This window comes from Passer domesticus, chromosome 7, assembly GCF_036417665.1.
Source record: "Passer domesticus isolate bPasDom1 chromosome 7, bPasDom1.hap1, whole genome shotgun sequence".
Lineage (NCBI taxonomy): Eukaryota > Metazoa > Chordata > Aves > Passeriformes > Passeridae > Passer > Passer domesticus.
Genome location: NC_087480.1, coordinates 58,731,957 through 58,752,333, shown reverse-complemented (window position 1 = coordinate 58,752,333; position 20,377 = coordinate 58,731,957). Strand labels below are relative to the sequence as shown.

Genomic DNA, 20,377 nt, shown 5'->3' with positions numbered 1-20,377 from the left:
TACTGGGCTAGAGCCTCCTGTCAGGGACCTGTGGAGAGTGAGGAGGTCTTTGATTGTGACACAAACTGCACAGGCAGGGTTTTGTGGTGTTTAACATGCTCTGTTTTTCATGCCTGGTTTTATGAAGTAGCAAGAATCCCACATTGAAAGGTGTTGGGGGTCAGAAATCATCTCGTGAGAAGCTTCCTCAGCTGCACAGCTCTGCCACGGAAAGGGAGAAATGGGAGCTGGTTTGAAATGGAAAACCCTGAGGTTTCTTCCCAAATTTAAAAATACAGATTTATTTGGAATTGGCATTAACTCCTGTCCTGGTTCTGGAAAAGGTTGAATGGTTCCTAGGAGAGTATATAGGAAATTCCAAACAAAGCACTTCAAAACCTTTAAATCTGGATCAAAATCATTAAATCCCTAAATGACATAGGAGACATTAATGCCCTTAATTTAGGGATCAGTGTAGTAGAAAGAGAATGGCAAATATGAAATTAATGGCATTTAAATTACTGTTTCATTAGAGCACAACTTTGCCACAGTATTTTACTGAATTTAGGATACCCAGAGATCAATAGCAATTCCCTTTATTTAAGGCTCTGGGGATGTTTACTGCGTAATTTTTTTGAAAGGTGTTGCTGTTTGTGAAAATGTTTTTGTGAAATATTAGTGAAATTAAATGCATTTTTAATTGCACTCTATAGTAGCATTTGAAACTTCTGAATTAATTTGCGTGATGGATGGATGTGGAGAATTCAGGATAGACAGTCTCTGCAGGATTTGCAGAATGGAAAAGTGGGACTGAAGTGAGCTCAACACTGTGTGCTAGGGGATGAAGAGGGGACAAAAGAGGCTGCTTTATCTCAAAAAGTAAGGAAATAATAACTAAAAATTACAGGTTAAATTAGAAAAGTTGAGCATTTTTTAATTCTTCTCCCTGAAAATTTTGGTTGGTGCCTTGGTGATGCTTCATGAGCACCATGGTGTCCATGCTACCTTCATTCCACCTGCCAAAACTTTTCTCCTTGGGTTCTGGAGTCCCCCATCAGTGGGATGAGAGATGCTACATCCCAATATATTTACATCTAGACTCTTCTGGAAAATAATCTCCATGAAGTAATCTAATTAACCCCCTCAGAGGCACCAAGGGAGTATGGCTGAGGGGAAACACTTTCGTTTAGGAGTCCCCTGGCTTTTGTTGGAAATTCTTGGAGGATTCCAAGCAGAATGAATAACTTTATGGAAGCTGCCTGTCCACAAAGCTGCATTTGCAGAAGGAAATGTTGAAATGAGCTGTTGAGAGTGGGAAATAATTTCCTGAAGGCTGTGTGCATCCACCTTAGGATGTGGGAAAGAGCACCAAAAAAACTGGGGGTGTTTTCTGAGATTACAGCTGGGGTGCATCTTGTCCAGTTCTCCCCACAACATTTCAGGTTTACACTTATTGACATAAAAAACAAAAACAAAACAAAAACAAAGGCTGGTTGGAACAAACCCCTTCTTTTTAGCACTATAAAAATTGTGGCTATTACCTTCCCAGCATCCTCTCAGCTAATGGCCTGAAACAGGACCAATATTTGATTTCTACTTGCTGTATTTACTTTATAAATAGATACTTCATGGGCTTCATTCTTTACTGAGATTGAATTAGTGGGTTAAATAGACAGAAATATTTCTTACTGTGGTGTACTGATCTCTTAGCATCTTGCACTGACCTGATAACAGGCTAGCAGGAGAGTAAACTTAATTATTTTTTAAGCTAGAGACTGACAATGGGGAACACTGACTATTTCTGAAACCAAGATCTTCTTTTCTGTCATTAAAAAGCTGGGGAAGTCTGAAAGGAGTGTGAGTTCAAGGCACATATCAGTGTGATTATTGAAGGGTTTTCAGAGAGTGGCTTATCACCTCCCCAGCTTATTTACCTGATAAACCAGAGCCTTATGCTTCAAAAGCCCCAGCTGCTCAGTCCCAGCGTGGTAGCCACCTCTCAGTGAGGATGAGCCCACTCTGATGGTGCTGCCAAGCAGGACCTCACCAAGGCCTTTTGCTGCAATCTGCACTTCAAAACTACCCCTGCAAATTCTCAGTTTTAATAAAAGCAGGAACTGTTTGATGTGCAGGGGGGTTTTGCTTCCCTAGTTCTGCCCTTTGAACTTGATTTCTTTGTGGGTGAAGGTGATGGAGAAGCTGAAAGGTGAGGGTCTGTGTTTTTGGGAGTGTTGGAGAGGATGCACAACCCATCCCTGAGAGCTGCTGATCTCTGCCAGGCACTGGGACATGAGATTAAGATCTAATTTCAGATGGCCTTTACCAACCCCAGTGTGAGCAGCAGTAACTTGCAAAAGCAATAAACAGCCTTTGCATTGGCATTTGCACGCAAAAGCTGCTGCTGTCCCTGGGGAGGTCCTGTGGGGGGTTCCTGCATCCCTGAGCATCCTTTGCCACCATTCCCTGCCTCTCCTGCCTGTCACCACAGGCCCCTGCTCCAATCTGCACATTAATCTTGATTCTAAACCATCCTGCAGACGCTGCATGCAAATGTACTGAGTGATTCAAATTGGTTTTCTCTGTTTGTAAATGTAGTGTTCTGTGACTGCTCAGGGGCACTTGGAACATATGCTCCTTGATATCTGACATTTTTCAGAATTCCAAGCAAGGGAGGCTGTTTGCAGCGTGGCCTGTTGTGCTGCTGGTGCTGCGTGAAAGCAGCTTCACATCCGTGAGGGAAAGGGTTTCTTTTGGGATGGGGACAAGCAGCAGGATGCAGGGTGTCTGTGAGTCAACAGCACAGCCCTACCCCAGTCCCAAAGACTCAGTTACAGCAGGAGGTTTTGTGAAAATTGCATTACTTATCTCCCGGTTTTAAATTGTCTCTGCAGAGCCTGGTTCTCCCTGGGCTGGTGATCCAGAGGGGTGAACCTGAATGCTGCTCTCTGTCTCAGGCTGGGGCCAAGAGCCCTGGGGAAGGGGCTGGGGAGCAGGAAGGGCACAGGAGAGTCTTTTTCTGCCCCTTTCCACACCAAACCCCATGTTTTCCTGGCCTCCACGTGCTCCTTGCTGCTCGTGGTGAGACGTCTCAGTCTCTCCTTGTGCAGTGGTACTCGAAGGCCATTCGGTGGCTCAGGTCACTGCTCTGTAAGCAGGACAGGCAGAAACAGCTGAAACTCCTCCTGCTCTCACCTGGCTGTCCTGCCTGTCTGCTCCCAGCTGAGGCATCCCTGGAGTACCTGCAGGGCTGATGCTGAGGCTGGTGGTGTTTTCACATCAGCCCTAATGGGCCCAGCTGCACACTGGGGAGAGGAGGAGTGGGTGCTGTGCTGTGCTGTTTGAGCAGTTCACTGCAGGGATGCTCCTCGTGGAAAACCAGCCTGGAATCACCCAGCTTGCAAGGCAGCTCTGCCTGGTTTCCCTGGGTGAAGCAGCTGAGGGTGCTGGAGGGCTCCTGCATCTCCTGTGGGGTTCCCAGGTGCAGCCCCACGTGGAGTGTGGGGTTTGCAGGCAGCAGCCCAGCTCGGTGGCCAGAAATCACTGTGGTGTGTCCAGTGAGAGGCTGTGGTGCTGCTGGGCTGGAGCACGGCTCCCCAGGCTCCAGACACTGCCCAGGGACTGCCAGGGCACACAGCCCTGTTCCTTAAGTGCCTGGTGCACCACAGGGCTGCAGGCACACACCTCAGCACTAATTCCTTCCTCTGGAAGGGAATAAGCACTCTAGCAGTTCGCTGGGATAATTAAAATTCATGTTATCCTCCACCAAGCTCAGACAATTCTCTGTTGTCAGCACCTCCAGAGGTCCTGGTTTAGCTCCTTCTGGTTCATTTAATGATGTAAGAGTGAGGAGGAGAGATATTCCTTTTATTGTTGATGTGTAAGGTTTAGAATTAAACGTCTCTGCTGGTTGCTGGGTACTTTCTGCTACTGCCAACCCCGTGAACTCTTTAAACATATGCTAATGAGCCTGACTGGCTCCCGTTCCTTCTGTATAATCCATGAAGGAAGAAAAGTCAATCTTAGTCGTGCTTCCTAATGGCCCCTATACGTTGTAGTTAGCACAAAACCACTGTGAAGTGATGGAGATCTAGAGTTAAATGCATGAATTAAGCAGAACCCCTCTGACCACACTCCATTAGAAGAGAAACTGTCTCTAGGGAGACAAAACAAGATTTCTCTTTATATATACATTGTAAGAGTCACCCACTGATCCTCCAGGCTTTTTGAAACATTACTGGCACCCAAGTGATGTGGACAGAATATAATTTATCGATATTGCTACAACTTCCCACCCAAGATGTTGCTGGAATACTGATGTGCTACAGCATAATGAGGTTGTGAGGGAGTGTGTATGTTATCCATAGCACTGCTTTCTCTCCTGCCCCTGACTCCTCTGATGGAAATGTGAAAGGAATTCTGTGTGTTTTACAGTCCGTTATTGCTTTTTATTTTTAACATTATTTTAAACACCTTTATGCATTTTTTCTGGCCAGCCGGTGTTTGTGTGTGATTTGCTCAGAAAATAGAGAGGGGGAAAGTTATGTAGTTATCCTGTGATGGATTAATGCAAAGGGATAACAGGGTTAAAACCTGGTGCAGTGGCATTGGGCTGGTGGGACACGAAACTTCTGCTCTTTCAAGGAGAATCTTTCCATCTGGAGCAGCAAGGAATAAGCAGTCCCTGCACAGGCTGTCCCCACTCCAGCACTGTGCAGCTGTTCCTGGCGAGGTTATGATTGATTACAGCAGCTTATGCAGTCAATGGGTAAAAATAAGAGACTAAGAGACCTCGTTTCCTGCTTCGTGATCCTGCAGCTCCATTCAAAACTTGGCTGCTGGGCTCAGCTTCTCACCTGAGGGGTTTGATGAGTACAGGGGCTTCTCTGCTGCCTTGACACAACCATCTGAGCTCAGCTTTTAAAGCTAATTTATTTCTCATCGTGTGTCTTTCTGTGGACAAACAGATACCAGATAAGAACCTGGAACAACTATTTGCATGCAGAAATTGTGTGTTGTGGAATGGGGTTGTAGAAATCTTGGGAGTTATTTGGATGATGTTTTCTTGGCATCCCTACCTTGCATGAGCTTTCAAGAATGGGTCTGCTGTCACCTGTGCTGTTTGGTGCCAGTAGCAAAAACTCCAATGGCTCTTTGGAATGAAAAACTTCAACAAGTACAGAGAGGATAACAGCAGAGAAAATTCACTTTTTCCAAGAAATGTAAGTGAGTTCGTTCTGTCACAATGATTAGGGCAGACACTTTTCTTACTGTCACTCTTTCAGATTCCCAGGAATGTTCCCAGAGGGTCCTTCCATTTCCCACAGGACATGTTAGGACATTCCAGCCCTTCCAATAAAGAAATATAAAAGAAATCTCTTAATCTATAGTGAGAATTCTACTAGACATTGTTTGCCTTCTGTATTCCTAAGGATGAGGATGGTTTCTGCAGAACCATCACCCTAAGAGGGAACTTTGCAGATCCCACAGCTGGAACCTGCAGATGGTCACAGAGGAAGGATTTTTGTGTACCTCACTTTGGCTGCTCTCTCACTGTCACAAAACAGAACAAACACAATGAATGTGTTTGTTCTGCAAAGCCACAGGCTTTGCTTTAGCTCTGTAACATTGCCACATTTCTGGGTTTCTCTCTGATATTTGTTCTTCGTGCCCTGCTCTCCCCCATGGTGTTTTGGTTCGATGCAAGGTCTTAATGGGAAAGCAATTGCTCAGGGAAATGTGGTGCCTATCAGCTGTCTGATCACAGCTCCCCATAAATGGAATTAAACTGAGGCTCTGTCAGTGTAAAGGCTCCACGAAGAAGATTTGCTTCATAAAATTCATCTTGCATATCGTGCCTCTCCTTGTGTGTAGTGTTCAGAAGCTCACTGCTCTGTTCCCATAATCTACCAAATAATAACAGTTAGCACTTACATCTGCAAATCAATACTCAGGCTCTCGCTCCTAACTGCAATGAAAGTTTGTTTTTGTGTGAAACAGTAACTTTCATGTCTGTAAGATTGTTGCATTCTGTATTTCTGTCAGATTTGATGACAGTCACCTCCTGAAGCTTTAACAAAAGGCAGAAATTCCCCTGGTGCTTCTGGCAATTACACATTAGTCTTTGTGGAGGCAGAAGATTACTTGCTGATTCCTGTTTGCTGATTCCATTATGTATGTATGCTCTAGTACATAATGGCTTGTTAATCCCTTAAAACAGCATGGCTAGGAATATTCCTTCAAAACTGTATTTTGGTTCAATTAAAAAAAAAACAACCAACAAACCAGCCATCAAAAATGATGAATTCCATAGAGTCTCTTATAACCACTGGGGTTTTGAAGATGATCTCTATCAGGGAACTTATCATTATGGGAGCTGGGCTGTGTGTGATGTGGTGAACTGTTTTCTTTTGAAGATATTAATTTTCCTGCCACCGATTTGACGCAATGTGCTCGCAGTCAAGCCAGGCAAGAGTAATAGAGCTGATGAAGACAGCTTGGTGTGTTATTGTGCTCTAAACTAATTCTGTTGGGGTCCAGTCTCTCTCTTTCCCCAGATGAATTCCCGTTTTCCCTTGGCTGTGTTTGCAATCATGCAGCTGCAAGGCTCAGCCAGAGCTCCATCCCCATGGAGAGCTGTGGGATGGTTTGGCCTTACTAAGGTCAGGTTTTACGCCCTCTTTAAGGGACACTTAGCCTTGCTTGCAAAAAAATGCAGTGCTGTATGATGCCATGCTGTGTGAAATGGGATTAGGACCTGGAAAACAGAATGGCATAAAGGATTTGGCCCAGCCTTGCTTTGTGCTTTGGTGCAAACCTCGCCCTGCCCAGCTGCTGTTCCACCCTGCACTGCTCTGTGCAGCTCACAGGCCCACGCTTTGGAGCTACCTCGTGGAAAAATGAGCACAACAGTCACTGAGAAACCCTGCAAGTTCCCTTGGATGCCTTTTGTGTTCCTTGTAGCCAGGTCTGTCCCACATGGTGACAGCAGGGAGAGGTCACAGCCTTGCTGTGGGTCTGAGGGGAGGACAGGTCAGAACCCCTCTGCAATTCCCTCCCTGCTGCTGGGGTGTTGTCCCTAACAGCTTTAATAGACAGTCCTGTCCCTGCAGAGCTCATGATCCAATAGGAAAGATGGATACTGTGATGGAGAGTGTAACCACATCCATGGTGCAAAGAGATGGAGCACAAGGTCACAGAGGAAGTCCTGTGACAGGACCAGGAATTGAATTGCATTCTCTGAGGTCTGCATCCAGTGCTTTAATCACAAAACGTGCCTTCACCTTTGTGCTTTTCTGTTATTTAATCAGCTGAGGAGAAGAAAAATGCAAATTGATTTAATTAAAGGAGAGAGCAAATTTCTAATTTCAGGCTGGATTGTTCTATGGTTATGGAAATTTTGGGGAAAGGAGAGAGTAAGCATCTGTAATTTTTCTTTTCTTGACAGATGTATTTTCATTTACACAGCTGTGCAAAAATTATATTTATATATTTTGTGACACCTAATTTTAGCCTTGGAGCAGATCTGATGTTGGGTTACCAAGAGGTGTCATTTCCTGGCTTGCAGAATAATCCTCCTTCTGGCAAAAAATCAGTCCTGTTTCTTCCCACAGACATGGTTTCTTCCTTTTAAGTGTCTCTCAGAATTATTTTATACTCAATGAAGCAAATCCTCCAAAGGCTTCATTATTCTGATGGTAGCATCATCTGATTGAATATTTCAATCATAATGTCCTTTGGAGAATTTTAGCAGTTTCCACTTGGGATGTCGGAGGCTTGGATTTGTGCGTGTTCCTGAGGTTTTGAGGAACTGGTGTAGGAAATTGAGATAATTTCAGATGCACAGAGTTCATTGGGGAGGTTGATGGTAATGTTTGGCTGTTAACTGGAATACAGTAAATCATCCCTTTCTGAAAAAACAAAACACAGCTTCTCTGAGCCCCAGTGAGTAAAGCGTTTAGGTATAAGCTTAGGTTTAAGCAGGTGAGTGTTGTCCAAGTGGATTCCTGCCATGCATTCAAAGGGCAGTAAAGTGTCACTTGTCAGATCCAGCTGCTGGGGACATCATGAGGACAGCCCACAATTCCCAACTCCATGAAAACCTGTAGTGTTTTCAGTGTGTGCTGCTGAGATTCTCCCCGTGAGCGCTGTCCTGTGATCCCCTCCTCTCAGCTCGGTTCCCTTCCCCTCACATCCCCACGTTGCTGGCAAGCCTTGATTCTTCTTCCTTGTTCATTGAAAAAAAAATTATTTTTCAACTACTCCGGAACGAAATCCAGGTTTGTTTTGTTGAGTTCTGTCAGGGGCAGCAGTTTCAGGGCTTTCTGTAGGGCTGTGACAGCTCTTTGTACCTCATTGCCTCCTTCCCCTCCCCTCTCATCCCCTGGATGAAAGATTCTGGCACCCACCTTGGAAGGAGGAGCTCCTTGGGCTGACGTTGCCACCTCTGAATTGCTGAGGAATCCTCAGTGAGGGTGTTCTGCTTCTTTCAGCCTCACGTTAGGTTTTATGAACTTTAATGAACAGTATGTAATAAATTTGCTGAAGAAATTGGGTTAGCCTGTGATTAACATTCAGAGTGATGCAGATGAGTGTACCAATGATGGGAACATGTGCTCACATCACGATGAAATGCAGATGAGAGGCCCTGGAGCAAGCCCAAGGATGCGGGCCAGCACAGTTTCATCTCTGTCAGATTTAATTTGATCTCGAGTGCCACTGCTACCGGCCTGCAGGAGGAACCTCAAACCAGACCTCGACACAGCTCCAGTGCTCTGTTAGGGGCTATGAAAACATTGCTTTGCAACAAAGCTCCATATGTAGAAACCCGAGTCACTGTCTCTAAAAAACAGTATTTCTAGCAGTGGGGCAGAGCGGGGGAAGTGGTTGGGAGGTGCCTCTTGGTTAGGTTTGGCTTTTATAAACTTTCTACACTGCTTTACTGAGCAGCCGTTTCAGTCAATTGAAACCCAGCTGAGCCCATCGTTGTATGACGGCGGCGTTGTGGGGAGCACAGAGAAAAATCCCCCCCGACCTCCCTTTTAAATGAAGTGCAAAGTAATGCTGGGAAGGGAAAGAATAAATCAATTTTAAGTGGTAATCTATGAAGTTGGACAGAAAATGATGAGAAATGAAGCAACTGGTCATAGGAAATTGACCTTGAAAATGGTGTTTATCTGGCGGCCGCAGTGGCAGAGCCCCGCTGCTGCTGTGGGCTGAGAAGGAATTTAAATCAGAGTTTCTTTGCTTTGAATCTCAGTTGGGTTTTGGGGGAGTTTCTTTCAGGACTGTGCTTTCTGACAGTTGTGCCAGTGGTGCAGCTCAGCAGCATCTGCCAGGCAGGATTTGTTCCTTTGTGGCAGCCTGGTGTTTTGCTCTGTTGCTTGAAAGGCTGCACCAGTTTGGGAGTGGTGGTTGTAGAAGAAGGGTCAGGAGAATCACTGTGGTTGTGTAACAGATACATATGTTAAGGACAGAGATGGTATTTTTACCTGGCTTTTAATTTCCATACAAATAAACTCATTAAAGCGAGCGAAAGGACAAATGAGTAATGCATGTCACCTCTGCTATTTTAAACTCTAACACCTACTTACAGCAGAAGGATGGCTATTGCAGTATTATACACATCTTATTTACAGTGAGGGGACAGCAGGATGTGGGAGGTGGAATATATTGAGTTTTCACTGAAACTCTAGCAGAAAACAATTGACAGAGTATTTCTGTGATCTTTGTCTTGTAGGGCAGGTGGTCAGGAGTCTGTCAGATTAAATAAATGCTTTTTGGACGATGTTTTTCTGCCTTTTTTTGTGTACATCAGCTGTGTCCATAAGTGATCCTTATGCAACTCATTGAGGTGGGTCACTTGGTGCTCTCTGCAGCTGCACGCTGGATGTCTCAGGAATTCCCCAGTAAAACATGAAGGTACAAGTAGCCAAGTGCTAGACCTTGGAGAATTTGTGGTCTTGGTGGCCAGAACAATAACCTGATATTAACCTATAAACCTTACTGAAAGATCAGAAATCCTTGCGTCAGTTGTGGTATGAACCACACAGGTGGGCTCTCTGGTTTGCTCACCTGGTTCATGTCATCACTGACCTCTTTGCCAGATTCTCTCCCCGAAGAAGTCAGAGAGCAAACACAGGCAGGACATTTGTGGGAGAGGCCAGGACAAAACCCTGAAGTGCCCTGTATTGTGTCTTGTCATAGGCTTTGCTTCACACCTGAGCTCCTCAAAAGCCTGAGGCATTGCTCATATTGGCCATTAAATGAGGTGCTCCAGGCAATTCCTGCAAGGAGCATCTGGGGCAGCGCCCACCTGAGCTCTGGCACACAAAGGATCCTGTTCCTGCATGGCACCTTGCTGGAGATGCTCCACTCCAAGGCCTTTCCTTGCCTGGGAGCATTCCCTGATCCATTCAGTCTGGGAGAGGGTCTGGGATGAGCACTGGGAGCAGGGAGGGAGCAGGAGAGGAGGGAGCCCCATTCCCAGCAGGAGTTTTGGATTTGGATTGATCAAGCACCAGCCATGTCAGGTTGGTGGTGTTATCCCAGTGCTTCTGCTCTGATGGGAAGCTGACAAATAATAAATCTGAGCAATGTTTTCAGACTGTATGAAAATCAAGGATTTTGAGGCAAGCCTTCTCCAGATATTTAAAATTCAGCAAGCTTTTTTTGTCCTGGGTCTTGAGATGTTAATAACTTTGACTAATTGTCAACACCACCAATTACTATGACTGATACCTTATCATTTCCCACAATGAGCAATGCTAATTAAAATTGATTGTGCTGCTGTTCTGGCACAGCAGCAAGTTCCCTTTTCATTTTTTGTTTAAACATGAGCTTATTGTGCCTATTTGGTGAATTAAATAAGGAAAGCTCATTATTCTCATGTTTATTTTTGAGCAAGGGTTTTAAGCCACATTGGAAGCCTGTTACAAGTGTCAAAGAAATAGAGTTTGAATAAATTGTATTTTTTGGAGTACCAAAACATGCATCTAATAATAATATTTAGCACTTTTATACCACAGTGCTTTTTACATGATCACATTTCTGCACAAACGTAACCACTTCTATTATCTCCGTAAGGTGGGCAAACACTGTTATTGCTGTTTCACAGACACTGCAGCAGATATGCCAGAGCTTTGATTCCCTAATAGCAGAGCACTTCAAGCTATTCACTTCAATTAGGTTATAGATCCCTGTCTTGCAGCACTCCGAGCTGCCTGAGTTACAATTTGCAAGACTGGCGTTGCTTGAATTTTATCCCAACTTGGCCTTTTATTTCTCACTTTTTTTTTTTAAAGCACAATTATTTATTTCTCCTAAAGGTAGGATGAGGAACCTTTGCTGCTTGTCTGCCCAGTGCTGTAAATGTGGATTCTGCCCGTGCAGAGCCACGTAGGAGGGATGGGGCTGTGCAGCTTTGTGTCCTTCTGGTTGGAGTCTCTGTTTCATCAGCTGCATCTCCTGCTGTCAGGAGATCTCCTGTTCTTTACTGGGTAGGAGCTGCTTGCAGGGAGGAGAGATGGCTGAACAACAGCATGGAACTCTGAAACTCCCATTGTCTGTTTCCTGTTGTACTCTGAATTTAGCTGTGGCTGTACATGAAGTTTTCCATGGGGAACGTTTATGGGATATGTTATCACTGGAAGATGTACTTGGGTTTTTTGACTATTCTGCTGGTATCTGCTCCTTAAGTGGCCAATTGCAGTTAATAGCACAAGTCTGTGACCTTATCCCACTGGAGATTGATTTAATCTGAACAATTTATTCTTTCCGTGATCAATATGAAACGAGTTTATATGTAATGGATATAAATGCATGGAATTGCTTGAGATATTCCTTACTTCCTTCTACTTAGTCCATAAAATGAGTTGACGATTTCATGGTAGTTATTAAAAAAAAAAAGTCTTTAAAACAATTCTGCATGTTGCACTTTTCATAAACAAGATCTCCCTTAGGCTTTGACAGAAAGGGTCAAAAAAGCCCATGCTTTTTAGAGTGTGTCAATTAAAAAATATTTCATATTTATTGGGAAAAAACTGAAAAACCTGGCACTTGACACCAAGATTAAAATATTTATATTACAGAAACACCGCCAGGAAAAATCATATCTGAAAAGTAAATAAGTCAGTCCTGAATGCTACTTTTTGGTTATTTACAGCTACATGGCTTTCCTTTGAGCATTGGTTGCTTCTGATCCTGACAGGAATTAGGAGCAACCCTGGAAATCTGTAGAGCTGCTTATGCCGTGATGCCACCAGTGATCCCAGTGCTCCTTGCTGGGAACAAGGGGACCTGGCCAGCAAGGCCTTGTCCCTCACAGTGACCAGGTTGATTTGTTTGTGTGGGGAAAATGCTGGAGAAGTGAAAAGTGTCACCCAGTGGGAGCATGGGGTTTGTTTGGTGACACCGAGGGTGCCCTGAGCAGGGGAAGCTGTGAAATGCTCAGTGCCAGGAGTGTCTCCCTGGAGCACAGCAGATCTAATTCTCCTCTCATCTCTGCTGATGTCTCTCCATGGACTAGGCTGAAGCTGCTCGTGGTTTCTGCTGTACAGAATCAGAGAGGAATCATGGCTGGATGGCTCCCTTGGCGTAACCAGCTGCATGTGGAGAAAGAAGTTTTTTTTGCTTTCTTCTCTAGTTTCAAATGTCCCCTGGAGTTTCATTGTGAAAAGTCAGTTATGAAAATTGAGAGTGTGAAGGGGGGGAATGTGTCATTTGGGTTGTGATTTGCTGTTAATTAAAGTTTAGTGTGACACATCCTTTATGTCTGGGGATTCCTGAGTCTCATCTCAGTGGCCTGGGTAGAACAGAGGAGCATCTCCATCGAGATCAATGCTCATTATTATTTTCCTCATTATCATCATGATCCTCATCAGTATTTGTTCTACAACACTGGCTGTGGAACAGAAGCACAGGCAGAGATGACCTTCGCTCCTGTTCAAAACCTTTCATTTTTAACAGATAAGAGACTCAGGGGCTGGGGACAGGAAAGTGACAGTGAACTGACAGAATTAGACCCAGCTACTCAGAAGTCAAAATCAGCCATCTCAAGCACAAACATTTGATGGTCTGACCACCTTGTTTTGTTGGCTGACCTCTTGTAAAATCTGCAAAAAGGACCACAGGAAAAGATGTATCCCTTCAAGTTAGGGACTTGGACCTTTCAGCTTAAAATGTTGAAAATCAGTTCTTTTGGAAGGTCTGGGACAGAAAAGACTTGCCAATTGATAGCTCATTGCTTCTGGTTTGAGATGGAGGAGGAGGTGTGTGATTTCTGTGAGTCATCTTCTGACAAGCAGCTGATAATCCCCCAAGCATCCCTCAGTGCTGGTGGTTTTCCTTTTTGCTGATGCAAAGTCATCTGGGGGTCAGGGAGTGGATGGCATTGTTAAGGCTCTCACATGGAAATACAATCAGGCTGGACTTGAGGAAAATGATTTTGATTTATTTCCACTTAAAAGCAGAGTAGGATAGTGAGAAAAAAAGACAAAAACTAATACACTTCCTTCTACTTCTTCTCAGACCCAAGTCCAGTTTTTCATGCCCAACTCCTCTGCCTCCTCCAGCAATGCAGGATGTTTGGGAATGGGGGATTGTGGTCAGGCCATAAGAGACAAGCTCTCCATGGGAGTCATGTTAGGTTGAAAGTGGTTTTGTTAATATTTTTTTGTCTAAATGCTTATGTAAGGGTTTTGCTGTTTTTCAGAATATCCAAGTACAAATACATTTGTTCCATAAAAGAGAGGACAGTGCCAATTTATTACAGAAAACAAACATACCCCTCTTTTTTCTGAAGAAAAGAAGGTTGTATGACAAGTTATAGAATTAATGCATCACTAAAAAAAAAAAAAAAAAAAAAATTTCTTCCTCCCCTTCCTCTCTAAGTGTTGAGGATCTGTTCAGCTTCACCCCAATCCTCATTTTTGCTGCATTAGTGGGTGCTCTGCAGTTCAAGCCCTGCACATCTCTGTGTGCTCTGGAGGCTGCTCCAGGATCCTGGTTTGGGGGGACATTTTGGTTACACCGAAGTGTTTCACACATCAGCTTCAGGAGGTGAAACCGTGTCCTGTTGACATACTTGCTGTGTGTAAGAAGAGAACTGGGGACCCAGAGGAGGTGCCAAGCTGCTCCCTGTGTGTGAGCACTGTAACCTGAGCAGCTCTTGGCACCCAGAGCTGGGTGTTGGGGTGGCTGTGGAGGGTGATTTTCCCCATTTGCACAGCACAGTTAATAAGCACAGTCCCTCCAGAATCAGCAGCTCATCAGAACCGATCAGGAACAGCCTCTGCTGACCAGAATTATGGGAAAGCTCTGTTTGGTGCATGACAAATAGCAGGGTGTTGCATATTTTTCATTGTTAGCTCTGAATCCATACAATTAGTGGTGAAAAGAAAATAATATTTATTTATCTGTGAAGTCTAATGATAAAATAATAGCCAAGGAAAGTATTGATCCCTCCCTTGACCACTCTCTCCAGTGAAAGGTGTGGAAGGGGGGGTTGGAACTGAATCATTTTTAAGGTTCCTTCCAACATAAACCATTCTGTGATTCTATGATAAAGTAGGAATTTTCATTTTTCCACCAGTTTGCATGTAGCAGTTGGCAGTACATCCTGTATGAACATAAACTTCACCATCCTGTTCTCTTCCCTTCCTTCCACCAAAACTCACCTCTTTTTCCCTTCCCATGGGTGATGAGGAATGTGTGTGCTGGATGGATAGAAAGGACAAAGTGCCTTCTAGTGACACCAGGAAGAAAATGATCCGGGGAGTTACAGACCACTAAGCCTTTCATTTGTACCGCGTAAACTGGTTCAAATGATAAGAAAAAAAGAAAACATTTGGGAGACGCTGATAAGATCAGGCTTATCCAGTAGAAAGGTAGTGTAGGATATGGCTGGAAGTGATAGGGAAAGCCTAGGCTTGATGACCCAGCAGGTCACTTACAGTCTTTCTCTCTTAATCTCTTCGAAGTCTTTGAACTTGTCAATAGGAAAGGAAGAGAGAGGAACTGGCTTATCTCATTTATTTACGATGCTGAAAGGTCTTTGCAAGGTCCCTTGTAGAAAACAGTCGGAAAGACAAGGTGGGTGGATGAAAGGGAAAAGTAGAGTCAGGAATCAAAACCTGAAGTGAAGATTAGGAGTAACTGGGGAATTTTCACCTCGCAGAGGGTTAAACCAGGGGTTCCTTGTGTGTTCCTAAATCCCGTAGGTCTTTGGTTTGGGATGGAGAAGAGAGGGAAGGATAGCCAGATCTGGGGTAGCAAAAAGCCTCTGAGGTCAGTCAGCTCCAGAGAAGGCAGTGAGGGAGGACAGAACAATTTAAACAGTAAATACATGACATAACCTCCAAAAAATGTGCTGTGTTAATGAGTGGCTTTTGCCCACCCTGTGGTTTCACTCAAACTCAGTTTGAGTTTGATGTGGTCAAACCAGAAGCCAAAGTCTTTGGTTCTGCAGCCCATGTAGGAGGGGTCTTGGTGGGGCTGCTGATGGGGAGGAGGTGCTTTTTCCCTGGTCACCTCCACAGCAGGGCCTGCAGTGCAGGACCAGCTGTGCTTTTTCAGGAGCACAGAAGGGTTGGACAAACACGAATACAGTGTTATCTAAAAGGCCAGCAATGGAACTCAGCGTCAGAGCAGTCTCATTATTGAAGGAGCCCAAATTAAGAGGCCTGATATAGCATTACTGGGATTTAAGTTAATTTTTTTCTTCTGTTTAAACTCTGCATTTGTTTCTTTTCAACAGCCGTGTCTGTCTCTCTGTCCTAAAGAAAGATTTTGAGTAAGGGTTAAACAAACATAATTTGTTTGCATTCCCTGCTGCTCTGTCACAGCTGAGTGTGTTTCCTGCACCACTGATTTAAAAGACAGCCCCACCTCTTAATTGATGGAGCCTCCTGCCTCCCTTCCATTCCTTCCCATCCCTCTGCCTTTCCCCACCATTTTTAAGGGAGAAGAACCACTGGATGTCCCTTTGAATTCCAGGGGCTGAAGTCCTGGATGCTGCTAATGAGCAGCGAGAGCCTTTTAAGGAACTGAAACATTGCATTGTTATGATTTGGGAAACAAAAGCTGAATTAGAACTGTAACACTTAACTATGGCATCCCACTTTATTTTCCTCTAATGCAGGCTAAGCTGCCTTACAGCAATCTTTTAAATGTAATGATTGAGACTATTATAGGAAATACTATACAAAGCAACGTTTTTTTTTGCAGCCTAAATAATAAGTAGGGCAAGGTTTTAAATGAGGCTAGAGTAATGAATGCTGTACAATAATTTTGATGATAAATTTCCCCGGAGGATAAAGTGGAAGAACAGAAGCAGGCTGTATTTAATCATGCAAAGTTAAAGGAATGCAGACCAACAAATATTTATAGAAATGTACGGATTTTCTAACCTTTTCTGAGATATTCTTGCCCCTTTCACCTGGGAGACTTCGCAGAAGTTCAGGTCTTTCAGTGTGTAATAATTAGGAGGAGGAATTGATCACATAAGGTCAAGTGTTTCTTTGATGTAGAGCACAGAAATTCCTGCTTCCTTGCAGGCTGGAGGACTCAAACAATGAGACATTTGTTTTTCACAGCTCTTTCATTCATCGGAGTGTCTGAAAAGCCTACTTTGAGCACATACACGGCATAGGATGACACATTCTGCAGCTGCCCTTCACCTACTACTGGCCCAAGGAGCTGTGTCCCCACCAGAGCAGGGCAAAATCTCTGCTCCATCACCAGGCACAGATCCACAAAGGCCATCCATCCTCCTCCAAGGTGCTGCTCCTCAGCTCTGGCCTCTTCTGTTTGGCTTGAGGACAAAAGCATGACTTCAGAAGCCAAGGGACACTAAAAAAGTCGCTGCTGACACCTGGCTTGGCACGTTCCTGATTGTTCTGCATGGATGCACTTGTGGAAGGGTTGGACAATCACTCCATAAAGTTAGATAATCACTCCATAAGGTTGGGTTGCTTTGTGGTTTGTTTTTTGTTAATAACTGTTAAAGTAGGGTGTTTCAGTGGAACTTCAGCACAACCTCCAACAGCATCCACTCAGCAGAGGCAAAAACCCGAGGGTTTCTGTTCTGCTGATCAATACTTACAGCATCTATTGATTTCCAATTTAGGTGTTAACTTTTTAGCTCTTAGAAGTGCTCTTGATATCAATTTTCACCTTGCCTGGTGTTCATTACATGCTGAACATTGTGGCAGTGAGTGAGCTCGGATCCCATCTGGAGGGACGATTAATCCCAGCCACTTCAGGACTGCAAAGATTTACTCGCCTTGCGCAAGCATCGTGGTAGCACGAAAAATCTGTGTTTAAGGCAGTGACCTGAGAAATGGTTTCACTCCAGCCCGGCACTTTCTCCTCTACTTTCTCAGCCTGTGTAGTCATCTCTGAAATCATAGAATAAGCTAATAAATAGTGCTGTTTATTATGTTCGTGTTGTTTCGGCGTAATAATTCACAGCCAAAGAGCCCGGGGTGGCGGGCTCAGGTTGCTGGGTGGCTGGGTTTTGTTTAAGCAATAAGACACACATGATAAGCAGCGTGTCCCTGGGTGATTGTGCCTCCTGTAGTGTTAGGAGGCACAAGGTCAAAAGGCTCAGTGACTTTAACTACCTGAGAAGTGCCGCGTAATCCCCTGCAAATGGGCTGTCTACAATGTCTTATTGCTGTATCAGAGAGGGAATTATTTCTTTTTAAAGGCAGCCACATGAATTCCCTCTATAATTGGCACAGGGCTGACATCACTGGCTGCCAATCAGAAATCCGCTTTGTCTTGGATTTTAACACCTTAATTTCAAGTCGGGGTCATCTGAACAAATGGATTTTGTTAAAATGATGTTTTGTCCTCTCTGTGCTCTGAGTCCCATCCGCCTGTTCCGCGCTCTGTGTGTGCCTGCGTTGTGAATTGCTCTGCAGTGGCTTTTGTGTCATCATCAGGCACAAAACAGTGACTGCAAAGTCCTTGAGTTGGTGAAATGGGAGCCATGGCCTGGCTTGTGGTGCCTTGGACATTATTTAGGCTCAGAAACTCCAGGGAGGGAGGGGAGGGTGGACAGCCAGGTGAGCACCTCGGGATGCAGGCTGGGATCTCAAAATAACTGTGTAGCCATCAAATTCTTTCAGCCCGTGCTGTCTTTTCCTTTTTATTGGCAAAGATAACCCCAAAATAATAAAATCATCTGGATTTGCAGTTACTGTTGGTAAAATAAGCACACCTAGGTCAGAGCTTTACCAGCCTGAGCAGGTGAGAAGCACTGTTTATCCCAGTGATATTGAGGGGACCACAGGCAGCTGCTGCCTTTTTGGAAGGGGGGATGAGGGATCCCAGATGGGAAGATTTCCCCCTTGTTTTTCCCCACTTTATGCCCCAGAAGAAGCAAAGATAAAGGAAGAGCCCCCAGGAATTTCTCTGCAGCCCCTTGAGCTGGTTTCACTGTCTTCCATCCAGCAGCAGCTCCTTCAGCAGGGGAGAGGAAATCCTGTGGTCCACCCCAGAGAATGCTTTTCCTTTGGGAAAATGGGAATAGATGCCAGAGGTCACAGCTTCTCTGTCTCAGTCTGTCAGTGGGTGGGACAAGGGCATCTCTGGGGGAAATCTGTGAAATCCACAGTCGAGGAAATGCTGTGGAAGTTGCTGCTCAGCTGCACTGGAATTTACGGACAAAGCGAGAGGAACCCTCACCCTGTTAGAGGGCAAAAATTTGACAAATAGTTTTAAAGGCTTAAAATAAATCTATCTTCATAACCTGACTGCTGTGCTTTTTTCCTTAGGTATGTTATAGAGGTAATGATACTTCTACAGTGAACTCAATTAACCTTCTGCAGCCTCCCGTGTGACAGGGAATCCTAAATCTTCTGTTTTATGAGTGCATGTGCAAAATTTGAAGCTTCTCTGAACTTAGCATTAATGAATGCCCTTTTCTAATTGGTGCCCATTTGTTTGTTTTCTTTTCCAGTGAGAAAGACATGGTGGCTGTGAATGGAATGTAGTGTTCATGGTTGGAAAGAGATTTCCACACAGGAGAGAGGTATTGTTACTGTTATTATTATTATTTTTAAGAATCTGCTTCTTGTGTGTGGATACCTTTGGAATTTCCATTGTTCAGTGATGTTTTAAGATGATCTTCAGGACTTTATCTTTGGTTCTCTATTGTTTTGCATAAATGGACATCCATTGCCAATGAGAATGATTTGATTCTCCTCTGTCTGGTACCCAGTACTTTTGAGTGTCCTCTAGAAGCGCTGTGGAAGAAGGGATGGGGTGAAAAACCTGTGTATTTAGGGTGAAAAATCTGTGCATTTAGGCTTCCACAGCCCAGTTTTCCTACAAAACTCCCTTCTGCTCTGTGACACATCCTGGTAGGTGCACCCTGCATCAGGAGACTCAGTAGTGTTTGCTCCTGCCTGGCTCCTGAGATCTTTGCATGAACACATTCTGTGCAGAGCAAAATGTTTCATCTGGGAGGGAGGATGTCAGCGATAAATGAGAAAACAAGAGAAATGGATGATGGTCCATAATGCAAACCCTATAATATAATCATTGTTGTTTGATAAAAGAGACACTTGGAGCAACTCTCCGTGCCCTGCTAGGTATGTCTGGATTTATTATTCAAAAAGACACAATCAAATCTCTTCATTCCGTTGACAAATGGGAGCTATTCAATTCTGTATCTGCCTCTTATTTATAGCATATAGAGGGGTGATTTATATGCTGGCTGCAGATCTTCCAAAACAGTTTTAATTAGCAGCATTGGCTATTAGAATGAGAGTCCTGTAACTTCCCTGTCATACACATCGCCTTAACATTGAACAGAAATCTTACTCTTTGCCAGGCAACGTTTCTCTTATTTTTTTGGTGATGCCAGAAAGAAAATGCACGTGTGCTTTAGGAGCTCAGAGGTTCAATTGCTGCTGAGGAGCAGGCAGGGGAGGGTGAGGAAGAAATTGCCATTTATTGGTGAGCCTTGGGAGGTCAGGGCAGTCCTTGGGGCGTTGGCACCATCAGTGACTTGGGGTTTGAGGAAAAAGTAAGCACCAAACACACCAAGGCCAGCTCGGGCTGGGAGCACTGGCATTTTGGGATTCTGCTCTGCCTTTCTGTGCTTGGAGGAGGATGGATCTGAGCTCTCACCTCACCATGTCCCGTGTTTGGAGAGCTGATCCCTCCTCTCGGTGCATCCTGCGGCCGGAGCCCGCGCACCGATGTTTTCGCTGGGAGTGTTGTCAGAAGATGTAAGCCAGCATTCCAGCATTCCCCCAGCTGTTCCCTGCTCCTCAGAGCTGCCCTGGCTCGTGGGCTAATTGGTACCCCTGAGGTTCAGAGCAGAGGCAGGCACGGCGCGGGGGGCAGCTCAGCAAAGGCACCGGTTTGAGTCTCTATTATTTTCACGCAT

The 20,377-nt window shown here is 44.6% G+C and overlaps 1 protein-coding gene across 18 annotated transcripts in view; it reads left to right on the top strand.

Moving 5' to 3' along the window:
* Nucleotides 1–20,377, top strand: part of DAB1 (DAB adaptor protein 1) — a 406,138-nt gene that overhangs the window by 179,950 nt on the left and 205,811 nt on the right. For all 18 annotated transcript variants that reach the window (XM_064429000.1, XM_064428992.1, XM_064428991.1 and 15 more), the window contains exon 2: nt 18,941–19,012. The gene's annotated coding sequence lies outside the window, so the exon portion shown is untranslated. The remainder of the gene's footprint in view (nt 1–18,940; nt 19,013–20,377) is intronic.